The sequence below is a fragment of the Pseudophryne corroboree genome, chromosome 3, assembly GCF_028390025.1.
Source record: "Pseudophryne corroboree isolate aPseCor3 chromosome 3, aPseCor3.hap2, whole genome shotgun sequence".
Classification (NCBI taxonomy): domain Eukaryota; kingdom Metazoa; phylum Chordata; class Amphibia; order Anura; family Myobatrachidae; genus Pseudophryne; species Pseudophryne corroboree.
The window spans coordinates 661507917-661514076 of NC_086446.1; positions in this window are offsets into that span (position 1 = coordinate 661507917).

Sequence of the window (6160 nt, forward strand, 5' to 3'; positions counted from 1 at the left end):
TTACTTCTAAAATGTAACACAGTCAAACTTACATAGTGCAAAAATAACCATATTAAGACGATCTAGTGTATTCCAAAGCATTCATCTGTGACCCACATATTTACCAGATTGAAGCAAGTGAAACATATTTACGTGTGATACATAGATGTATGATAAAAAATAACATATAATAAAAATTGTCATCTAGCTAACAATTCCCCATCCAGTATGAAGGTACCTATATTATATTAAATAATGCTAAAATCAGTAAATAAGTTATATAATGCTTATACTATACCCCGAAGATGTACAACCACCAAAATTTTTGCACCCCCATACGGGGAAATCATATATCATTAAACATTTCTTGACATGTGAATCAAAATTCGTAGTTTACTTGCTCACATGCCCGTGGGGGGGGGGGGGGGGGGGGGGCTGCCAGGACTGCTGCTGGAGGTGATGCCAACACAGGCAGGCATACTGATTCATTCACCCCCCCCCCCCCCCTGGAAGGCACACACCACAGATTGGCGCCTCTCCTCTCTGTGTGGCCGCTGGGGAGCTGGCTGGAAGTGAATTCCAGTCCACGTGGTCCTCTGAGCTGCGGCTGCCTGACTCCTAGTCCTTAGGCTTAGCCGGTCCGGCAGCGGCGCATCCCGCTCAGTCTCCCGGCCTCCGCGCACGGCTGCCTGCTGGTCACATGCACACTGCAGGAGGAGGGAGGGGGGGCTACTGTGGGCATATGTGACACAGCGCACTATGCGCTCCCACCGCAAGTGCGCTGTGTGCAAGGCACACTTAGCACACACCAAGTTACGGCTCTGATATATATATATTTATTCCAATTATATATTTTTTATTATTTTAGCTTTAATTTTGTAAATTACTGGGGTAGCACCCCTAGTTTGACTGAGCACCCCAGGATGGACACAGTAAGGCGAGCAAACCTGAAAGACAAAACAGCCCCAGCTCCTTGACCGATAACACTGCAGCACCCCTGGATGGACACAGCAAAGAGAGCACCTCTAGAGGACAAAACAACCCCATTCCTCTTGATTGACAACACAGTAGCACTCCTGGAATTACAACACAGCACCCCTGGACGGTCACAGCACAGACACATCTGCACTATACAATCTCCACAGCCGGAGTGAAATTGCGCAGAACACTGGGGACCTTTATAGAGTCCAAAATCTGCGAGAATCTGACAGTGGGAGGATGACGTTTTGCCTCGTTTTGGGATCCGAGTCAGGCGGGAAAACCGAACCACATTTGGGTCCCGCCATGGATCGCAATATCCGAGTCGGTCCAGTTCTCTGAGAACCGGACCCGCTCATCTCTGTATATATAGATATATTAGGGGTGTATGCCAGGCCATTTTTCAGGATTTGTGTTTAGGTTTTGGATCTAGATCTCCTTCATGTTTTGAATCTGTATTGATTTTGCCAAAACCGACCTTGCAGGTTTTGGTTTTGGATCTCGATTTAAAAAAATAATAATAAAAAAGCTACAATAGCATATTTTGGGGGTGTTTTTGTTCCTACGGTATTATTAACCTCAATAGCATTCAATTCCACTAATTTTCAGCCTTTTCTAAATACCTCACAGCTCACAATATTGTTTTTATTCAGCTTAGGCCAAAAGATTGTACCAAGGTACCTGGATGACTAAGCTAAACAACAGCAGTGGGCAGCAAACACATCTGTTAAAATTATTTTAAAATTAGGATCAAGTTCTTCTATTACTCAAATATATTTTTGATATGCAGAAGGTTCACTATATAAGTGTGGAGAGTTTAGCTATTTTAATTTAATTTAAATGTAGTTAGATATATAATCATTAATCACAATGTGGTGATAAGAGGAATTATGAAAATAGGACAATAAGTTATAACATAAGAATATGAGCTAGTGACACAGCACCCTGAAATGGATGGAGCACGTCTGGATGTATACTGGGAGGATACAGCACAAAATATTTAGAAAAAAACAAATGCATTAGTCAAGGCTCAAGATTTCAGTTCACAAAAAGATGATTAAGGCTAAGAAGAATAAAAAAGACAATATTTTAGATGCTGTAATCATGATTTCAATTTATTTTGTATCAAGTTCTGTTTCTCAAAGATATATTTGATACACAGAAGGTTTGCTATACAAGTGTGGGGAGTTTAGATATATTAATTTAATTTAAGTTTAGTTAATCTATAATAATTTTTTTTAATTATTATTATTATTATTATTATTATTATTAATAATAATATAAATTTAAATCACAATGTTTTGATAAGAAGAATTATGAAAATAGAACAATAACTTATAACATAAAAATATGAGCTATGGACACAGCACCCTGAAATGAACGGAGCATGCCTGGATGTACAGTATACTAGTAGGATACAGCACACAATTTATTAGAAATAAAATGTATTTTAAAAAATGATGCATTAGACAAGGCTCAAGATTTTAGTTCACAAAAAGATGATTAAGGCAAAGAAAAATAAAAAAATACAGTATTTTACATGCTGTAATCATGATTTTAATTTATTTTGGATCAAGTTCTTCTGCTTCTTAAAGATATATTTGATATGCAAAGAGTTCGCTATACAAGTGTGGAGAGTTTATTATATTAATTTAATTTAAATTTTGTTAACTTATAATTATTATTATTAATAATAATATTATTTTGAAGTAATCACAATTGTGGTGATAAGAAGAATTATGAAAATAGGACAATAAGTTATAACATAAGAATATAAGCTACGGACTCAGCATCCTGAAATGGACGGAGCATGCCTGATGTATACAGCACAAAATATTTAAAAAAAAGATGTCTTTTATTTTGGCTGGACTGACAGAACACACCTAGATGGACAGAGCAGCTACAGTCCCTGGATGTATACTGGGATGACACAGCACAAAAAAATAATTTAAATCAAAATACAGTATATAGATATCACACACTGTGTTACAGTGTTTCACAAATGAGTAAAAAATATGTATTATTTTTTATATCACACACCGGCAGTTATAGTGTCGCACAAATATGTAAGAAATATATATAAATTACACACTGCGGATGACCTTCCCCCTCTATGGGTACAGTCCAAGACACCCATAGAGGAGGAATCACCTATCTCGCCGGTATACAAGTGTGTCAGTATGGTAACCCAGTCGGGATCCCAGTGTCGGTATTGTGACAGCCAGGATCCCGACATTCGGCAACCTGAAGACCACATACCTTTCAAACACATATATTTGACATTAATTTAAAAAAAAATATTTTTTAAGTGTACTGATAACCCCCACCACCACCACCACCTCTTCAACATTACTAAAACCCCAAAACTGGTAATCCAGCTAACGCATGCACTCTACTGCTGAAACAGAAAGCAGTAAGCTCACTGGGGCCATATTGTCTAGCTGTATTGGCTGCAAGAGATGTATCACCACTACAATACTCACCAGTGGTGTATCGATAATGGGTGCAGGATGTACACCAAGGGCAGACATACTCTAATGTGCCATGCAGCTCCCCCTCCATTTCCTTTGGTGATAGATGGTGCCGCCACAGGAGAGAGCAATGACTGCACTGTACAAGAACCTTTGCTATCTTTTTCATATGCGCCATCATTCCAAATTCATCGCTTCGAGGATGGCGTTACTGGTAGAAGGTACAGGGGGTCTCATGGGCTCCACCTACTCTTAAAATGCCTCTGGGACTTGCAATGATAAATAAGCCCCTGTTATTTGTTATTGTAAGAGAGAGCGCTGTGCTGTGACAAGAATATAAACTAAAAGTAAATGTAGCAGAATATGTTTTTGGTGGTTTAGTTACAGTATTTTTTTCTTTTTAGCATATTTTCTACTAAACCAGATCACACTTGAAAGACAATTAAATTTTCCAACTATGAAGCATAAATATACGATACACAGTTCTGTGCTAACCTGACATCCCACAGCAGGCTTGTTTAGAAACAAAGCTTAATAGAGTATACTTCCCACTCCATTATAGAAAACTACCCTTAAAATCTTCAGGACAATGGGGGACATTGAAACACGAATGCAGTCCATGCGTATGATGCAGCAGCTGCATCTGGGTGGTCTGCGCATGCGCACCGGCCGCAGTGCACGTGCGTGACTGTACACCTTGCGGCAGCATCCTGGAAAGATGTGGCCACAAGGTGATTGACAGCGGCCGCCGTTGGGGGGATGTCTGTTCACGGTCGGGCGCATTTTCGGGGCAGCTGCGTGACGTCACGTGCAGTCGCTCCGATTAAAATAATGGCGACGGACTGCCTGACAGCGCAGCCAGGCTGCCCTACCAGGGGTCACCTTTAATTCAATGCGTCTGCAATGTAATTGCGTATGCATCCGGAGGCGGCGCCACATATTCTGGGTGGCTTTGTCCTGTGCTGGGCGGTCCCCAGCATATTAGGAGATGGACGCTGCGTATGCAGCGATTGTCATCCATCCCTGAATCAGGTCCAATGTCCTGGTTTGTTCTAATGCAGAATTGTAAGCAGACTGCAGTCTATTAAGCGGCTATGATATCACTGCCCCAGAAGTAATGTACTGTATGAAACTACCATGCCATAGTGCCAAGTACATTTCTGCAGAACAGGTACTGTATACAGGCCTGTCAATCATTGTCTGTCTGAACCATATACAGTGCCTTGCTCTCATTGTTTATTTTATTTAAAAGCTTCCACTTTTGACTTCACTGTTGTATTGAGGAGATGTTGCTTTTCATCAAATAAAGACATTCACAACAGGTAGAAACTGTCCAGCATTCCAGTGGTTAACCTGAAACTCTTCCATTCGCCCTATTGCTATTTGCTTGTGTGTTCAGTCCCATAGCAAGGTGATTTTCCACAGTGTGCCAGTCCCCCAAACATGGGACATCATGACGTCACAGAGTGATAAGCAATGTCAAGGACAAGAGCAATGCCCGGATGGTTGAGCCTAAATTCTACAAGGCTACAGGTACTCTGACATCATAATCACGTGACCCGCGACAAGAGGGGAAAGAGCAAGGTCTTAACATGATCCCTCGAATGTACCCTTGCGGGCTCGCTTGGCTCTCCACTCTTAGGGCTCGGTTACTAAAGGGAATTGATGTTGATGTGGATAGTGAAAGTTCTATCCCACCATTCTTGCTCCTCCCCGTGAAGTGATTTTGCTCCTATCCATCATGTCAGTGTTCCTTTAAGCCATTTGTATCTAGCATCTTTCTACGGTCTGCAGGGGCCGCACTTGTGTGAACACTCCCTTATTGCATTTTGATAACATCCCGGTTCCACCTCCCTGGAACTAAGCGTAGATGTAGTCAGAAAGTGGTTGACTCTTTAATACTTGCATGCGCTCATTTTCAGTACATGAGCATAATGAATTAATGCAAAAATAAGAATTTACTCACCGGTAATTCTGTTTCTCGTAGTCCGTAGTGGATGCTGGGAACTCCGTAAGGACCATGGGGGGAATAGCGGGCTCCGAAGGAGGCTGGGCACTCTAGAAAGATCTTAGACTACCTGGTGTGCACTGGCTCCTCCCACTATGACCCTCCTCCAAGCCTCAGTTAGGTACTGTGCCCGGACGAGCGTACACAATAAGGAAGGATTTTGAATCCCGGGTAAGACTCATACCAGCCACACCAATCACACCGAACAACTCGTGATATGAAACACAGTTAACAGTATGAAACGATAGAGCCTCTCAACAGATGGCTCAACAATAACCCGATTTAGTTAACAATAACTATGTACAAGTATTGCAGATAGACCGCACTTGGGATGGGCGCCCAGCATCCACTACGGACTACGAGAAACAGAATTACCGGTGAGTAAATTCTTATTTTCTCTAACGTCCTAGTGGATGCTGGGAACTCCGTAAGGACCATGGGGATTATACCAAAGCTCCCAAACGGGCGGGAGAGTGCGGATGACTCTGCAGCACCGAATGAGAGAACTCCAGGTCCTCCTCAGCCAGGGTATCAAATTTATAGAATTTTGCAAACGTGTTTGCCCCTGACCAAGTAGCTGCTCGGCAAAGTTGTAAAGCCGAGACCCCTCGGGCAGCCGCCCAAGATGAGCCCACCTTCCTTGTGGAATGGGCATTGACAGATTTAGGCTGTGGCAGGCCTGCCACAGTATGTGCAAGCTGAATTGTACTACAAATCCAACGAG